This window comes from Gymnogyps californianus, chromosome 27 (genome assembly GCF_018139145.2).
Source record: "Gymnogyps californianus isolate 813 chromosome 27, ASM1813914v2, whole genome shotgun sequence".
In the NCBI taxonomy this organism is placed as follows: domain Eukaryota; kingdom Metazoa; phylum Chordata; class Aves; order Accipitriformes; family Cathartidae; genus Gymnogyps; species Gymnogyps californianus.
Genome location: NC_059497.1, coordinates 1,790,858 through 1,810,293, shown reverse-complemented (window position 1 = coordinate 1,810,293; position 19,436 = coordinate 1,790,858). Strand labels below are relative to the sequence as shown.

Genomic DNA, 19,436 nt, shown 5'->3' with positions numbered 1-19,436 from the left:
ACATGGATCTGAAATTGAGAGAGGGATTGTACAGTACAGGGTACTTTGATAAGCACATTTCGGTGATAACACGAGTGCGTCGCTGCATATGTCCTGTTCCAACACGCTGACGAACGCAGCCTGTGCTTAGACTAATTTGAAAGCCTTGTGGTGCATTTCTAGGATATTAAGGACTAGTCACAAAGCTGCAGCTAAGCCTGTAACTCTGCGAGCCAAGGAAATCTGGGGGATTTCAGCCTTTGAAATTTCTTGCCAGGTGATATTTCCCAAGAAATATCCACTTACTTCACCTCTCGCAGCAGCTGGCACCTCCCCGCATGCCAAAGCTCGCACCGAAAGCTGTCTGGTGGTTCTCAACGCAGAGAAAAGCTCAGCAAATGGTGGCCTGTGCTTCCCATAGTGGTACTCAGTTATCCTGAATTAAACCCAGGGTTTCTCCTCCTCTGCTCAGGTTCATTGCAAATTGATTGACCATGAAAACCTGTAAGAAAGAAGCGCAGCGAGACTGTAGAGAAAGGACCAGTCCTGGCACCAGGCACTGGTTTGATTTGTACTCCACACACATCTTCTGTGTTTAGCATCTTTTCAAACAGTGTGCGAAGGTGGCAGCTGAGCTGCAACCCTGCTCTGGGCCAGGCAGGCTGCACTAGAGCATCCCCAGTTTGGGCTAGGCGTCCCCCCAGTTACGGACCCTGTTTAACCCGGCAGTGACAGCACAGCCAGCCTGCACTGCCTCGGTTCTCACCCATGGGTGCTGGCACACTGGTGGGGAGGACACCTGCAAAACCTAAAGTAATTGGGAAGGAAACCAGCTCAGAAAAACTGAGCCAGCATCCCCCCAGCTTTGCCCAGGGACAAACCCCCCACCGCACGTGCCGCAGCTCTGCAAGGTGCTCTTGCCACTGACTGCAGAGCTGTCAGAGCGTGATTTAAACCAGCCGTCCAGCGCACCGCTTCCAGTCCCCCAGCCCTGTCACACTGCTGCTTCCCAGACATCACAGAAGAGAAGGTAAAAAGGGCAAAGTCACAGGGAGCCTCCACCACGTTAATGCCAATCCTCCGAAAGGAAAATACTAACTCCACACACTAAGTGGCCTGCTGTTCGTCATGGTGCATGACTCCAGGACCCCCCGACGAGCTGCGAGGAGAGGCTGGGGCAGGGAAAGGGGAAAGGGAGCCCTAAGAAAGCTGTGGCCATCTCGGCTTCTGGCTCCCCCACAGACTTCTTTGCCGACAGGGCAGATGCTTTTTGCTCTTTGAAGGCACGGTGACCCTGCTGCTGGCACAGCAGCGTGATACTCCGTGGCTGGTACAAGTAGCATTAACAGGAGGGGAGGGAGGGAGGGAGGGAGGGAGGGAGGGACAGCCTTGGGAGGGCTGGGGACCTTAGGAGAGGACTTTGCGAGTGCAGTGCCAATGTGTGGCTGCAGCATACCTGCACCCACTGTCTTGTGTACATGCTGTCTGAGTTACAGAGCTCTTTCTGCATAAAATATTTAAATATAATTTTATCAGCCATTCAAATCATTAGCTATAAAGATCCAGACTTAATGTACAGCGAGGACACCGTGCATTAATATTTATTACGCTTGATTTGTTTAAGGAAATACATTGAGCTTTTTGGCGCAGGCAATTTCTATGGAATCAAACTGTGAAAGACATTAATCACTGTCAATGATGTGTGTAGGGTACACACAGCCTATGGAAATGAAAGGATAAATAAATACACGTTGTATGATGCTTTAAAGACTGGAGAGCGCTGCTGGTTAGGAATTGGCAAGTGTCAGGTGGCTGCGGTCGGAAACCTGCTCTGCCAGACAACGCTGCAGGCAATGCCCATCGGCTTCGTCTTTTGGTGCTGCCGATGGATGCAGGCATCCAAGGCTGCCTCTCGCCCCAGCCAGACGGCGTGGCACGCAGGGACGGTTCATTAGTGACCCTGACACAGAGGCGGTTGTCACCCATCGGCAGATGCCGATGGAACCCGGGGTCTCCCCAGCAAAAGGGGCCGAATCCGGGCGGATTCCCCGAGGCCAGCGGCAGAACAGCTGTATTCATCCCGCAGAGAGCGGGGTGCATGCACGGAGGAGGATAAATGAAGTTATAATATCCATTTGCAAACAGAGATGAATTGAACATCATACAATTAGGTTTGCTTCTGCTTCGGTACTCCGAACAGAGGGCTATTTGAGTGGCTTTGTGCTGTAACAACTATAATCTGCTCAGGTGTCTGCCTGGCCTGCAAAGCAGAAAATGTCACCATAATCCAAATGACCCATCAGCGCCATGTAAATACCTTAAGGTATTTCCAAGTGACTTGCCAGGAAGAAGAGAAGGGGGGGCTTGTGTGCACTGGTTAAAGGCTTGGGGCTTAAATCGGTCCAGAGGCAATTAGCTCCTCTGTACCTACGAAGGAACTTGCGTCCATTATTTTTCTTTCACAGGAAATTATCACGAGATGCCAGGCCAGCCTGGCACGCCTGTGACAGCCACGGCTGCCGGGGGGCTGCAAAAAAGACAGAGTCTGCCGCTGTGCTGCTGGTGGGTGTGAGCCAGACTCGCAGCATCAGGTACCCCAGAGGGGCCCAAGCTGGCGTCTTTGCAAAGAAGTTTTTCTTAAGTGGACTGTCTGCAACGCAGTAATTTTAGTGCATTTGCAACTGCAAATAAAGCTCTGTCTGTGCAGATGCAGAATGACCACTGAAATATTATGTTTGTTGTTTCCATAGCAATTTTGTAAGGGGTTAAGGGGGAATTAGAGACACTTTCATTCTTCCCTCAACATTTATCTTTTTATTGTGGTTTAAATGAGAAAGTGCTATTAAGAAATAGAAAGGTTTCAAGATGTGTATGTTCACAGGAGAACTAAGGTTTATAAAGAAGAAAGTGTTAATAAAGCAATTTTAAAATTTAATCTGAGAGTTTATTTTCTCCTTTGCTGCCTTTTCTCCCCTGGGGATAGACTTCTTTCTTGCCCTGCAAAGGATTTAGTATGAAACCTTTTATTTTTCTGGAGCCAGCAAGAGACAGTCAGAAGTGAGAAGAGTTTAGCAATTCAGAGGTCAAAGAAATGATAGCTGCTGACCCCTTTTGTTCTGAGCCTGTGGCTTAGGAGAGAATATAAACAGATGAGGGACCTCCATACTCTGAACCCAGCACTGCTGTAAGGTTCAGATTAATTTGGATAAAAATAATTTTCACTCTCTGTTCAGCTTCTAACACTTCTCAAGCTCATGGAATGAAATGGAAATGAAAACCCCAAGTAAGGTGAGAAAGGCTCTTTCTGCACATGTTGGGGCTGACCCCAGAAGGAAATTCTGGAAATCTTATCAAAACCCCGGTGAAGGTGAGATTTCTGGCTTGATGGTCAGGCTCAGATGAGGTCTTGATAAACAACTGAGTGTTTGGTTCAGTATCTGAGCCTTTTGAGACCCAGCCTGCAAACTCTGAGTCCACTGCAATATCGCCATCACTAAACATTGGAAAATTTCTCCTGTTCTTAAGATTTAAAATGCTGATTTTCCCTCAGACTTGCCCAGCTGAGGTCAAGCATGCAAGTCACAATAATAAACACGCAGCGAGATAATCCCAGTGACTAAGCTAACGCAATCTGTCAGGGCAGGGGAGAGAAAGCGCTCCCATCAGAGCGGTCATTTCACGTTGCTCCTTTGACATGTGCCCCCAAGACAGGCTCTGCCTCCTCGCCTCCTCTGCACTGCAGTGATGCTCTGGCAGTTTTGGACCAGCTTTTTGGTGGCTGCAGCTCCCTGTGACACTGATTTCTGTGTTTTAAGAAAATGCAAACTGCTGTCAGACTGAAGCATGGTCCTGCCGGTAAGCAACCTTATTTTATGGCTTTAGGGCACTTGCTTCTGCTACCCTACACCCTGTCTCTAAATCATATTCTGAGAAAAATTGCTACTGGTTTTATGCCATAACTCATAAATTACTAGATCCTGTATTTTAGATATATTCCTCCATTTCTCGTCAAACTTTTACAGTGATGGATTAATTAATTAAATTAAATTAAATAAAACTTGCACTGACTTTTGTGATAGTTGTGAGTACTCTGCAACTTTGGAAGTGAGACTTGGTGTGAAAGTAAATGAAAAACTACTGTAACACTTCATGTTTTTTTTCTACTGACATGTTTACACAGATTTTGGATAATGTTGACATAAAGAAAGGAACTAAACAACACCATGGGAGCAGCCGCTTCGGCAGCCCTTAGCCCAGCTGCTCCTCGCCTGCAGCCAAGCATGGAACTGGGCGCAACATCTGGAAGCCTGCAGCAAAATGGGAACGAGTCATGAAACATGAAACAGGCTTCATCTGGAATCAACACTATCGGTATGAGGTGTCAGAGTTTTTAAGAAAACAGAGTGGACTTGGCCTTTGTAGGAAAAAACACAAGCCAGCAGATAGACACAAGGTTATGCAAAATTCAAGTAAATCATTATATATTGACCTTGACTTTAAGGTGACCAGATCCAATTCACAATCGTTAATGCAGCTGAAAGCAGTCTGGAGTGACCTTCTCAAGGACCACGTGAACTTTGAGACATGCATATTTCACACAGGGGCAAAGTAAAACACAGGAATGCCAGGATATGGAGTGCAATCATTTAGCAAAACAGCATGGTAAACTGCTGCCTAAAACTGTGTTATAGAGCAAAGTTGCTTGGGAGACCTTGGAAATATGTTTCTGAATAGCAGGTAAACCATTAGTATGTTTCAAGAGTTTAAAATGACTCTCATTAGCTCCTTAAATGGGGAAGAGTGTCTGGAGTTTCAATAATGCGCCCAGAGGAGCAGTAAGAAGTAAGATTTAAGAAAACTTGAATCAAATCTGACTTTCATTTCAACTTGCATATGATCAGGGAGGAACGAATGCTTTGTGGTTAAGGTATAAGAAGGGTGGTAAAAAAACCTAAAGTGCCCTAGAAATCCTATTTTAAAAGTGATGCTGTCTTAGGGAGGATAAAATCCATTTGGCTCCCACTGAGATCTGGACTTTGTAAGGACCTGATGCTCTTTTGAAATGTGGGACGAAGGACAAGGTTTGGGCTGCTGAACACTCAACCCACAACGACCAGGGCTGGATTAGCCTGGATGCAAAGTGATGCCAATGGTGGGTAATGGGAGCTTTGCTTGGGTGGGTCTGCAGCGTGCCTCGCAGTACTTCCCGATGCAGGTCAGGGGATGAGGAGCAGTGCAGAACAGGGATGTCTGAAAGGAATTTACTTAAAGTCTTTAAATCAAGCCAGGACAGGATTGCCTCCTCTTAAATATCTGCTTTAGTTCAAGCCATGAGATGTAAGCTTGATTCAAAAACAACCAGCTGAAACCCTACAGACAGTGGAAGGCTAATTGATCGTAATGATCCCTTAAGAGGTGGAAATCTAAGAGCGGGTAACTATCAATCTGTTTCCTAATGGAAAGGTGTGCATGCCATTAAAACACCCTTTGTGCTAGCCACTTTTCTCTCTGTCTGAGTGGTTATGCTATACTAATCACTGCAGTAAATAAAAACCTTGGGTGATAATTTCCAGAACCATGTAAAGGTGTTTAGGGAAAATGAGCACTCTGCTGCCTACACCAGACTTTATTTTCTGTCTTGTTGAAGACTGGAGTTTTTTACAGAACTAGCTTCACTTTCTAAAATCTAAAGAAAAAGCCATATCCCTCCAGCTGTTGAGTTAAACAGAGTGTTATTCAAATTATGTAGGGGAAAAAAATGTCATAACATAATGAGAATCAAATGCTGGCTTCAGGCGCCTTCATATTCGAGGACTTTAAAAAACAATAGCAACAAAACAGTTCAATCTCTTATCTGCCAGTAGAAAATGGTCATTTAAACAAACATTAACTAAGCTGGGGAACATTGATGTTGCGGTAGCAATTTGTTTCTGACAGACAAGATTGTTAAAGTCTTATTCTTTTTAATAGGTGCCATTTTTAGAGAAAGACTAGGTATATTAAAGCCCATAAGCGCTCCTCTCCCTTTGCTGCTTCCCTCTGGCCGCTTGCTTGTGGCTGCACTGGGGGCCGGGCTCTCGCCGGGCTCTGGAGCCGGGACCCCCAGTGCCGAGGAAGGGCAGGGGAACGGGGCGCCTCGTCGGCTGCTGGAGATCGAGACAGCAGGCCAAAGCATTCCATTATCTAATTTGGCCGGTGTTTATATGTAGGGAATCAATCTTCCAAACCTGTTTTCGTTTGCTTTTGCAAACTGCAATGTAGAAAAATGGTGGATTGTCTGTTTTCTGTTACGTATTTCCCAGCCCTCTCCCGTGCAGGTGCATGGCCGTGGGAGCCCATCCTGACGGACGGCACTGCAGAAGTCACCACCGAGCCGGCAACAAGGAAACACCACGCTCAGGCTCAGCCCCTCGCCGTCAGCAGGAGGGTGCCCGTGCCCCCACGTCAGCGTTCCTTAGCAGTGCTGAAGCCCCCGAGATGCGGCGGGGGAGCCCCAGGCGCACACAGAGGACTGGCACCTGAAACCTAACCACAGAGTATCTCACGTCCCACGGAGCATCCCTCTCAAAGCAGGTCCAAAGGCAGGACTCGGTGTGTAACGGCAGTGTGGAAGGAGGAGCGCACACACGTGTGCACGCACCAGAGGCACGCACGCTGCGCAACTCCTGCTTTCAGGCCGAGTACGTTTTCTGTCTCTGAAATCAAGAACAGCACGTGAAGGTGGACACCAAAAGCATGGGAAAGACAGCTGACAGTGAGACTGAAAGGAACCGAATTCTTGAGAACAAAGAACAGTCAAAATCTGTAAGCGGCCACACAAGGAAGGAAAGAAATTATTACTATCACTAATTTGATTTGCAGCAGCTACGTGAAGTCTAACCACAGGCAGGGAAGCCACTGAGTCAGCTCTGCACAGCGTAGAATCAAAAGGGAACCTCAACGCAAACATCTTACTCAAATATCACAGGGAAAGGCTTTCCACGGCACTTTGTGTGTTTAAGTGAACTGCTCGGAGGCTACCAAGGGTTGAGTCTTACTAACAAGCCCTAGTACAGAACCTCCAGCCACGACACATTCAGTTATCTCCGAAATCAAGTCCTGAATTTGAGGGAATATGCAATAGGGAAAGAACAAAAGGATCCTTTGATGTGTTCAACCACATGATGTTTAGCAAAAAATGCAAATGTTCCCTCATGCTGGAGAACACTTATCAATATTAAGGCATACACAGAGGAGAAGAAAGAAGGAAGAACAAAATACAACACTTAACAAGAGGGTAATTTAGCCTGTTGGCAAGCGCTTTAAGTCTGGTTCATGAAAAATTACTTGCACAATTGTTTTGCAGGGTTTCTGGGCTTTTATGCATAAATCATAGTATTGATTCAATGCGAGTATCATACTTACTCAGGTGTACAACTGCATGTGGGCACAGTTAAAGCAAGAAAGGATTTAAGTGTGGAAATTGGAGAGGAAAAAACCATCCCCCCGTTGCTCCTACAAGCTCAGCTACAATTGTCAAACAGCTGGAACGCGTGCAGATTGTTAATTAAAACATGGTGGTGACCACCTTCTGCAGCCGTCTCAGGAGAACATCCAGGCAGGAGATAACTGCCAAGCTGAATTTTTTTTATCCACCCATTTTTTTCCCCTTTGAGATTGCACTTTCTTTTCTGATAGGGGAAAGGAAAAAATAGATGGCACTGGAAGCCCAAGGATGGCCAAGTGAAAGAGAAATAAAATCAATTGCATGTTACAAACTACAACAAATACTGCAGTCAGGGCGAGGAAGGGGAGGGAGGAAAGTGTCAGGAATAACCTACGAGGGCTTGTTTCATCGTATTCGTATTTGCTAGCCACATTTCTGTTTCTTAAAATAGAGGGAAAGGCTCCTGCGGCATTACCATATGCACGAGAAGCAGTCACAGAGGAGGGTCAGCAAGGATGCTGTGCCAGTCAGGAAAACTGAAAAAAAGGCAAAGCCCTGGAAATGAAAATAGACACAAAGAATCCATATCACTTGCACAGACATGCAGTAATTTAATCGCTTTCTATCCTGATTCATCCCTCAAGATTTTCTGCATAAGCACATCATATTCAGCATTCAAAGACGTTCAGCTGGTCAGAGCCCACAGCCTGGCAAACTCTCTTCCTTGCCCCTTTCTCCAATAACATGGAGATGTAAAACAAAGGCTTAAAGAAGTTCAAGGTAAACAACCTATATGCAGTTAAAACTTAGAGTTTCACAGAGACTTTGCCTGTACCATGGAGAAATGTGGATAACACAGCACTAATTGCCCTTTCTAATGAAGACCCTTATTTCTAATTTGCATTCCACTCATCTTGCTGTTATTACTATTCTTATTTACTCATGATAACAATAATATTGAAGACGATAATGTGGTCACGCCAAGGAGCCACATTTGTCACCATGACACATCTCTCCCCAGCACGGTATCAGGTCCGCACCCTGTCTGAGCAGCTTTCATACTATCATTAAAAATCTCACACAACTTTCCTGTTTGGCAGACACAGGAAGTTATTCCCGTGTCTAGTTATTCCTATTCCAGCCTATTTTTTTCCATCCTCTTCCCCTTCACCAGCCATAAAGGAATTTTCTACAAGTCAACTAAAGCTGCAGCAGCAAATGTGTTCAAATCGCTGTGTCAAGCCCCAGCCCGCCCAGCCAGGATTCCTTCTCTCCAAACCCAACTTCTGCTGCTCTGCTCGCAGCTGCAGATCACGGTCAGCCGCTCGGAGGCTGCTGGAGAGCAGCCCCTTGGGAAAAGGTCACGTTTTATGCAAGAAGGTTTAAACCCATAATCAAGCTTTTGTTCTAAGTATGTCTCTTGCACTAAAATCTGAATAAATATTAATTAAATGTTCAGGCTATCCTAATTTAATTTGATCAATTTGCTTCTTTCCAATCTAAATAAAAGAAGTGGGGTAGAGTAAGGGAATTATTTGTATTAGTATTATTATAATAAAAAATAACTATCTGTGCCAGTGTCTTAAATCAAATTAATGCTTTTCTTCTTGTTCCAAGGTTACACTGAAATTAAGTTTTATTCAAATACTTAGCGACATTTACTCCACTTCTCCAATGGTTGAGAATTCAAGCCATAGTAGTGCTGCTAAGTGGGCTTGATGGGGCAGGAAAGGATATGAGGGTGAAACAGCATGTGATGCAGTGCTGATATCAAACTTCCATCCTCCCTGTAATAAAACTATGCATTTTTATAGCACTTTTGATGAAAGGCTCGCTGAGTGATCCAGAAATATTAATTCATTACCATCACCCTTGGCGTAGGTATGTGTTATTGTCCTTATTTGACAAATGGTTCAGTTCAGGCCCAGAGCACTTGACCAAGACGACGCACACAGTCGTGAGCAAAGCTGGGTGCCCATCTGTCCTGGTTTCGGCTGCGATAGAGTTGATCTTCTTCCCAGTAGCTGGTACAGTGCTGTGTTTTGGGTTTAGGATGAGAATAATGTTGATAACACACTGATGTTTTAGTTGTTGCTAAGCAGTGGTCAAGGACTCTTCAGCTTCTCATGCTGCCCTGCCTGCGAGGAGGCTGGGGGTGCACAAGGAGCTGGGAGGAGACACAGCCAGGACAGCTGACCCCAGCTGGCCAAAGGGATATTCCATACCATAGGACGTCATGCCCAGTATATAAACTAGGGGGAAAGCTGGCCGGGGGCCACTGCTCGGGAACCGGCTGGGCATCGGTCGGCAGGTGGTGAGCATTGTGCATCACTTGTTTTGTATAGTCTTTTATCATTATTATTATTATTATTGGTTTCCCTTCCTTTTCTGTCCTATTAAACAGTCTTTATCTCAACCCATGAATTTTACTTTTTTTCCAATTCTCTCCCCCATCCCACTGCGGGGGGGCAGAGTGAGCAAACGGCTGCATGGTGTTTAGCTGCCTGCCGGGTTACACCACAACAACAGCACACGGTGCAGCCCTGTCCCTTGCTCTTGGCCACTGCTCCTTGGTCCCTTGGCCACAGTGCCTGGTCCAGGATGTCCCCAGCTGTGTCTGAGGCCAGGCGAGCCGTCCGGAGGACAGACAGCCTGGTGGTAAGGGTCACCATGAGGGTGTCCTTGGAGCCATAGTGTCTGACCAAAGCTTCAACACATACTTGAACTTAAAACTTAACTCAGGGCCCTTTCCTGGATCTGAGTATTTAGATCTCCAGTCAACAAAACAGAAACTATGTGTCTTGGAGTAGTCACATGCTAACTGCCTTCATGCAATTAAAACCACGCATATGCTTTAAGTAAGGTATGCGTTTAGTCTTGCTGTTTCAAGGACAACACAGAGAAACGTATGTGCCTGGACGCTGATTCTAAATTAAAAAGAGGGGAAATACCTACAGGTCACCAGTTCTTTCCTAGCAAACGCAGTATTGTTCACTCTGTTCAGTATCTGCTGCTTTGGTCAGCCCCATATTAAATTACTCAAGATTGACAGAACTTTCACTATTTCCCCTGGGAGGCTCTTTCACAAGCTACTGGGCTTTAGTGTGAGAATTTTCCCCTTTGTATTCACCCTTTTTTTCCATTCCTATTGTATTATCCAATTACACATGGTTATATCTCCTGGCAAAGTGCTCCTTCCCTCCTGATCTTTGCACTGGTTGGGTGCCTGAAGATGGATGGCGCAGAGCAGGACATCTTCACCGCTGGCATCTCAGCATCAGCCTTAATCTGAACTAATCAAATGATGACAGCCCCTCTGAAAAGAGAAGTAATTACACAGTATAGATTGTATGCATCTCTTAGGAGATGAGGACTTGGATTTGATTATCTAAACTGTCCTTAATGCTTTATGATGAAGTTAAGGATGAATATTGCTTTGAAAGCAATTCAGCCAGAACTTCCCCTTAGAAAGAAAGGCCTGAAACATGATACAAACGAAGAAAGTCAGCAAGAAGAAATTGTCAGCCTAAGGTTTCTGTTCAGTTGTCCAAGATACAATCGGAGAAACTGATTTAAGGTAGCTGGAAGTGAAGCAATATCCCACTGAGGTAAAAACAGGTTGCACTGGCCAAAATCTGTCCTGTCAGGTGGCAGAAAAATAAATAAATAAAAATAAATCCCACATTTTCTGAAAGTATTTAGTTTTGTTTTCATTCTCGATCTTAGCCAACAAAAGGGAGAAATCAAAAATTTTAGTAAGTGACATCTTCGGTGGCCATCTCGGCTGGCACCCACAGGGAGAACAAAATAACCCACAGTTGGGTCTGACGGCCGCTGATCAGACAGCCCGTTGACTCTGGTCATGCACATACACACTTCTAGGATCTTCTGGGGAAACTGAAGTTTTGGCTGAGCATTTTCTGGCCTCCAGGTGGACTGAAGGTCTCTTTCGGAGACCCTTTCCACTGGCCTTTCCTTTGAAGCAGATCCCTGCCAGCAGCTGAGCACAGCCCGAGACACCACCCGCCGCCCCGACTAGCATCGTGATTCCCGTGCTCCTGCTACAGAGGGATTTTTCATGCATTTATTTGATCCTAGTTCCAGCCTCCCGCAGAACAGGCTTGCAGTGCCAAGGTCCTGCTGCTGAGCAGCCCCTGGCATGGAAAGGCTCGTTCAGACTGGAGGTCACCGCTAATAACACTCGGAGGAGCGCTGCCCTCCTCTCCTCCCCGTTACTTCTTTGGCAGGCAGCTGGAAAGAAAGAGGTATATTTGGATCCTGTTTAAATATTGATCACAGCATATTTTTGCTAAAACCAAAGTCTATTGAATCGCCTGCAAGTCTGCAGCCTCAATACTTTGCTGAATGTTTTCCTGGAGATGGGAGAAGGCTCCTTGAGTTATGATGTTAATAAGAGCGGCACAGGAGGAGTCCCTGACGTTCAAACCACAACTTCAGAGAGAACATTTTTCATTGGCAGGGGCCTCTGGACACTCTGTGCTTCTTAATGTTTCTCTATCAGCTGTGGTGATGAGCCTTTAATATAAAGGCTTTGGAAACGAGCTAACTGCAGCTCCTGCAGCTCTCTCCAGAGCCTGTTTCTGTTGTGATTTCAGGCTCAGGGCAGACAGCCATTTTAGAGCCGCGCAGGAAGAGCCAGCATCGATTCTGGCATCGGGGGTCTCCCCGTCCCTGTGTCTTGCACGCAGTCCCCGCTCCAGCACTCTACTTAAGCATGTAATTAACTCAAAGTGCGTGAATTTTGTCTTTGGCATCATTAGGGAGATACTCGCTGCCCTGAAGCTAAGCAAGTGCTGAAGGGTTGGGGTTGTGCCCGGGCACGCTGCAGCGGGGCTGAGATGCCCCCGGCCCGGTGGAGAGCCCGTTCTGCGCGTGGGTGGGAGAGCAGCCTTGGTGCCAGCGGGCACACCGTCTAGATCACTATGGAAATCACGAGAGGGAGGGCAGAAGATAAAAGCAAACCCCACAGGGTTTATATATACATATCTACATATGCTTTTGCATTAACCGCTGGCAATAAATATAGAAAAAATCAGTTATCCTGAATTGCTACCTGGCCTAACCTGAAACCACAACAAGGCTTTTCTGATATCCAGACTAAATCAGGCAGCAGCCTGATGGGACTGGCCACCTCCCTTTCAGATGGAGTGTGCTATCTTGCTATTAGGAGTGTCGAATACACAGAGTTTCAGAGAAAAACAAGCCACCCCCCATACGTCCCTCTATTGTATTTGACAACTTGCACCGCGCTCTGCAAGGGGGAGAATAAATCCTCCCTGTCCCATGCAGCGTTTGGGCTACCATGAAGCATGAGACTTGTTTAATCTGATTATTTAAGGGACAAATCTCTCCTGCACATCTGTGGCTGCAGAGGTTCTCAAGGGAAAAGCCAAATTAAATTATGCCCTCGACAGTACTATACGTGGGAGTGCAAGTCTGAGGCTTCAGTCATATCTGACATTGATTCACTGTTCTTAGAGGAAAGCACTTAAACTCTCCATTTCTCATTTCCCAATCTGCAAAACAGGAATAAAATCACCAACTTCTCTGGGAAATCCTGGGGATGTAACCTGTAAAGGGCCGCATGCCCTTGGGTGAACGATACTGTTACAGACGAAAGTAATTTTTGGGATGTTTTAAGAGTTCACTCGCAGAAACGTCAGTGATTTGTGAGTTTCTGTATTTGTGATGCAGCATTTCCTTGCCCCATTTGCAGGAGAGACTAAATTGCAAGGACAATCACATCCACTTCTGTTACCAATCCTAGGACAGGATATTAGTTCTTGAAGAGAGAAACAGAGCCAAGGCTTCTCCTTTTTCATCAAATCCTATTTGTTTTGTTTTTCTTCCTAAAATAACTTAGGGCTATTTAATAGAAGTGAAATCTGTGATAATTTTTTAGCTATTGTTGCCAGTCTGCAAAGAGTATCTTTTTATGCAGAATTTTGTGTTTCACCAGCTACTGCTTTTTGAGGACAGGAAAAGTTTTTCCTTTATTTTTTTTTATTTCTAAGAGTTCACTAAAGTTGACGAATCCAAATCATTGCCAACACATAGTCATTCTCTTCAAAAAAAAAAAAGAAAAAAGAGTGACATCATTGGCCATAATCACATCCATATTTCATTCTTTTTTCATTTGTCTCAAATAAGCAAGTTTGCCAGCAAGAACTTTTTTTGGAAACAGGCTGTCTTAAATGAATTTTGAAGACTATTCTCAAAAGCAGATTTAAAATTAATTACAACACATCATTTTAAGGTGTGTTTTCAGCAATCGGCTTGCAGAGCTAGACCACGCAGTCTCTATATCGAGTTAAAATACTGCGTACTCTGTATATGAAGTATTTTGCACCGCCCGCTCTCAGGCAGGCCATCCGTTAGCCTGGCAGCCGTCGCCCTGTTTCTGCACACCCGCATCGCCGTGCTCCGGCACGTCAGGAAAACACATCGCCGGGCAGCCCCGGCCAGAGCTCCTCGCTGCCGCCTGCCTTGCAAAGGTAAAGGAAGAGCTCCAAACTCGAATATCCCCTCATTCTTGCTTTCGAGTCTAAAAGGGCCTCATTTTCTAAAGGGAAACGTTATAAAGAGCTGCTGTGCTGAGTCAGACTATTGTAATATAGGCTCTCATCTAGGCTCCCCCTCCCAGGAAAGGCTGGACCAGGGGATGGTTCGAGGTCCCTTCCACCCTGGGCTGCTCTACAGCTCTCTATCAGCTAGCAGCTTGTCCTGTTACATCTCCAACTACCCAAAACCAAGCGTGTATGGAAGAACAGGGCTCACTTTGCTTTTTACTACACACATCCAGCTTCCGCTTTAGAGACTTGTTCACCCACAAATTGCAGCCAAACTGTTTTGTTTAATAACTGCTATTGACTTACTCTTCATGAATTTGCCCTATTCCTTTCCGAACTCCTTTCCACCCAGCATGCTCTATAAGATGGCAGTGGCAGCCAGTCCCACCCTGCACACGTAATTATGGATCGTGTGACAAATGACCTCTTCTTGCTTGTTTTATATCTGCTGTCTGAGAACTTCCCTGGGTGCTCTCTTGTTCTTGCCATGAAAGAAATATAAAAATGAGTACAGTTCCTGTTGCTCTTCCAGAGACAGGCTGTTGCTATTATAAGGAGTGGTATTGAGGACATATTTACTGCTCTGTCTTACAAAGTTTGCTAGGTTCCATGCTTTTATGAAATATATTCAACCACACTTGTGATTATACTCCAATATGTTTCTAACATATCGTGAAACTGTAGATGGTGTCAGAACAGGCTGATTTTTAACATATCTTAAACATTTTTTCCCCTTCATTAAAGTAGAATAATTGTCACAGCATAATGTAATTTAATGTCAAAATGTAACACACAAGCCTATCTCCCCTATCAAGGTAATTACATTTTAAATCTATGGGGTGTGTTAAGTTCGTTTTTTCAACATATGCAAGGCAGCTTCGGGAGTTATTTACCTGTGTGTGTTTTCCAGAAGCGTGCTGGGGAACAGGTACTTCGCCAGAGAGAGCTGGGCACGAGGCGGCAGCCCGGTCCAGCCGAGCGCTGGTAGGATCGCGGGACACAGCCTTTCCCTGCTCACCTCCAGCGGGACTTCAGGAGCTGCCGAGCTTCAGGCACCAGTCTGAATGCCTGGGATTAAATGACACCGAAGGGACTCTCTGCTAAAGGGTGATTTTAGCTTTCTGTAAGTGATGCCTTGCAAGGAGCCTCATCTGAGAGCTGAGAACAGGGAAGCAGCGTAAAAGCAGCCTAGACAGCCCACTCAGAAATGAATTTTTCCATAATTAGGCCACAAAGTGGAAAGTCCTCTTAACACTACATTACTGAGCACCTGAAAGGAGAGGATAAAATATTTCTCAAGGGTCCACCAAACCTGGAAAAGCAAATCACTGAGGCCAAAAAAAATGAGATTAAATTGAACTTCTAAGATGCAGTGTGTCTATTGACCCCCCTCATACCAAGTGCTGTCTTCATGTTCCTGTTCTTAAAAAAGGGGAAAAAAAATATCCAGGAGAATGCATGCTGTTCAGAAGATAGCTAGAGGCTCAGCTGGATTTGAATTTTGATCAAAGTTTTTCTCATTTGACATGCTTTTCTGTGTCTGCATTCCTAATCTGCCTTTTTTGCTTAAAATAATGCTTCCCATATAAGAAATCTTAGCCACCATATATAGTAAGAAACCCTGGGCTCATGAAAGCATAGTTTCTGCTGTCTGGCGGTCCTTCTCCAGAATCCAGTTTGCTGGAAAAGGAGCATCAAGGGGCCTCCTCCCCGTACACCAGCACCGTTCAGAGCGTGCAACCTGGCACAGGCACCCTGCACCGCAACGTCTGCCTTTCTGCACACCGAGCTTCTCCACAAGTAAGAAAAAAGCCAATTTACAGCCAATAGCACAACTTCCTCATTCGTTACTTTCCTTTGAGCTGGAATAACACAGCCCCCAGTCCTCCTCCTCTTCTTTTTGCGACACAAAGAGAAGATGTATGAACACCAGCAAAGGAGTACGGTGGCAGAGAAGCCATCTGGGAAGGGCCCTCTCCAATTCCTGTCTATTGGGATTAGCATTCATGCCGTGTCAAATCTGCAAATTGTTTGCTTTGAGGAAATGTACAATATGGTCCAGATTGTTGATGCAATTGTTCTATAAAGCGTCTTCCTTGTGGCCTGTGCCTTCATACATCCTTCTCATTACACCAAAGACAGTAGCACAGTAACTTAACAGTTGCGTTAGCCAAGGCCAGGGGCAATATTAAACAAAGAAAAACATCCAGCGGTCAAGAGAATGAGATGGAGGGTGCACGCGGCTGACTTGCTTTTTGCTGTTGCTGTTCCTGCCATGGTGCGAGAGCTGCGTGCCCCGCCATGGCACGGGCTGCGCCCCACGGCCCTTCAGCACGGGTTTGACTCAGTCCAACAGGCTGCGGCGGAGGGAGGAGGCACACGTGGTTCCCATCCCCGGGAGCTGCCGAGCGCGGGGGCGAGGATGCTGCTGCCCCCGCTCCCTGTCTCCGTGGGTGCCGCAGTTCCCACCTTCCAGCTCTGCTGCAGGGGATTGGGCTGAAGGTGCCCCAGTGCAGACTGTTGTGGGTTACATCCCCTTCCCTGGGTATCACCCGCAGCGTGGCAATGGGTGAGAGGTGCCGGAGAGTCTCGGTATTGACCGAAGAGTGATTCCAGGGGGACCAGGATTAGTCCGGATTAGCGCATCTGCAGCCGCTTGGTTCAATCTGATAGAAGACTTGTACACTCAGATACGTCTAGTGCATGAGATACCGGCTTTCCCACTCAGGTTGTTCACGTCTCATTGCAGAGGAGAGCTGTGAGGCCCAAAGCATAAAAAACACGGAATATTGCTCCCTCCAAACACTGCAAAGCCACTGCAATATTTTAAAATATGGATTATCTCCAGCTTCTGCTCCTCTTGATGGTTCCACCTCATTTGTCTTGCTACTCTAATTTCCTTAAATGTGTGTTTTCTTTACAGGCTACTAACTACAGAAAACTTGAAGCAATCAACTGAAGTTTATGCACCGACACATCACTTCGTTAGCTGTGAATTCATTTCCAAGGGGGCGGTGAACTTTAATGAAGTTGGAAATTGAGTCATGCCGTTGTGTTTAGGGACATGCAGGAGTCTCAAAGAGGGCTGTCCATCGGAAAGGCTCCTTGACCAATTTAAAAATTAAAACACAGTCTGCTCAAGCATTCTTATTTCTTTATGGTATCCTTCCTCTGTCTGAAATCTTTGCTCTCTGTAGATCTATTCAATAAGAAATGTTTCCAAATTTTCTGAATTCCAACCATTTTTTGATTCCTTGCAATGACCATCTCAGTGCCATGAGAGGCATTGGAGACTTGGAGACAGAGAGCAGCAGCAGCGAAAGCAAGCTCTGCAGGCATTCCTCCCAGCCGCGGTCTCTCCCAACCCCTGTCTCCCCTCTCCCATGTTGCATTTTGCTGTGGCCATTTCTTGGCCACGTTCTCCTTTTCAAAAGCAGCAGCAGACCCACCCTGCTGTGCCACCTAATCGGAAACCTCCGCGGAGCACTGGGCATGTGTGCACATTTTTTTCTTTTTTTTGAGATGTGAGTGACATTGCAAATGCAACTTTCATCTTGGAAACTCAGAGTGTTGCCATAGAAATTGCAGCGGGGGAGTCACCGGGTTGTTAGCTCGTGCCCTCCGGGATTACAAGTGCTCAGCAAGGGCTGCTCCCCAGGATGGGCTCCAGCCGGGCTGAACTCCTGCACCCAGACAAAGAAGAAACCGCCTTGGTCCACAGGATTAATCTACGAGCAAACGTGCACGTCTGCGTCCACATTCACTGACAGAAATTACAGGAGCTGTTGGAACAAGAAGCCATGTGCCTGCTCAGGAAAAGCAAATCTAAACAGCTAAACGAGTGTTTATTATAATAATAATAATCATTATTACTGCAGCCTCTCCTTGGGACACCATGCAGCTGCATACTTATTAGTAATTGGCAGCTCAGCGGGCCAGGTAAGCGGTGTTACTCCCTTTTCACAGATGAGCAGTGAAATGTGTGAGAGTAACCAGAAGCACTTTGGGAAAGCAGGGAGCGGAGGCCAGGACTGCGGTGCCCCATGGCCCTGCTCGGTCCCTTGTGCCGGAGCTCTTCCCCAAAGCTGAGGCCAGACCTCAAGAGTCCCAGTATTTTTTTCCTACTGAATATGCTGGAAACCGTGTCCTTTCAGAATACATTGCTAAAAAAGCAAAATAAATGCCCGAGGCCACCAGTCAGTGACTCTCGGTGACGGCCGGGGTGCTGGCCCTCCACCAGACCCCTCGAACCAAGGAGCCAGTTAAGAGGCACCAGAAAAATTGTGGTTGTTGAAGGAGTTTGGCTCACAAGCAGCACCCTCCTCTCCTTTGACTGGTCTGACAGATTTTTCTTTTGAACAACTTCGTTTCTTCATGGATTTGTTTATTTGGAAAGGTCAGGGTACTACATTGTACTCCACAGTATCTCTTCCCCGCGTCCCCTGTCCCCGCAGTAATCATGCCTTCAGCACCTTTCCTGCAAGGCTTTGACACTCCCAAATCCAGCTGAGACTTCTTGGGACTTTAATTAATGAGATAACAAAAGAGAAAACACCCAAAGAGTGAACCCCCGAGTTGAAGACTTTATCTGCTCTTTGCAGCTGCATCTTTTTTTCTCCCTTTTTTTTTTTTTTTTGAGCTGCATTCCAAGTCCGTCAATACTGTTTCCCATTAAATTAAATAGCTTATTGACTGGTGTGAGACGTAGCCACAAGGCCGATAGGATCCGAGCGCAGTACTTTCTCAGTGCAAACAATCACAGGTCACTGCACAGTAAATCAGTTGGTAATGGAGTTTGAACTCTGAAAATCAGTTCTGTGTACCCTTTTTATTTGTTTTTAATTTGTATCAATGGTAATTCTGTCGGTTTCAATTTATGTGACGGTAGCAGGTTGTGGAGCAGCGGAAACACCATTTTTCTTCTCGTTAACCATTGAGTTCACGGCGCCGTGGCAGCCAAGTGCTTCTGAGCTCACAAGTGTTAAGGTTTCTTGGCACCAGCAGAATCCTACGCTGTTTTATTTTCCTCTGGCTTTCTTTTCCATCAGTGACACTATCAGAATTGGTTCCTCCCTGGAAGTGTGCGCTGGCCCACGCTGGCTTTCCACCGAGATGCCACATTACGGAGCTGTCGGGGGCTGCGGCACCAGGGCCGGCTCCGGCTCTGTCTGCAGATGCTCTTTCCCTGGCATATTCCCCCAGCTTCCAACTGTTTAGGGACTTCCACCTGGATTTGAGAACCAAGTATTCATTAATGACTCTATGAATTTCTCTCATCCCTTTTTGAACCCATTTATACTGTTAGCATCTGTGATACCTGGTGGCACAGAGTACGACAACTTAATTATGAATTACATAAAAAAATTACTTCCTTCTGTTGCTTTAAACTTACTGCTGGATAATTTTGGCAGGTATCTCCTCATATTTGCTATGTGAGAATT

At 46.0% G+C, this 19,436-nt stretch overlaps 1 long non-coding RNA gene across 1 annotated transcript in view; it reads right to left on the bottom strand.

The window, feature by feature from the left end:
• Positions 1-291: 291 nt before the first annotated feature.
• LOC127026340 (uncharacterized) overlaps positions 292-19,436 on the bottom strand; it is a 71,806-nt gene continuing 52,661 nt past the window's right edge. The window contains exon 4 of the long non-coding RNA XR_007767739.1: positions 292-481. This is a non-coding gene — a long non-coding RNA (uncharacterized LOC127026340). The remainder of the gene's footprint in view (positions 482-19,436) is intronic.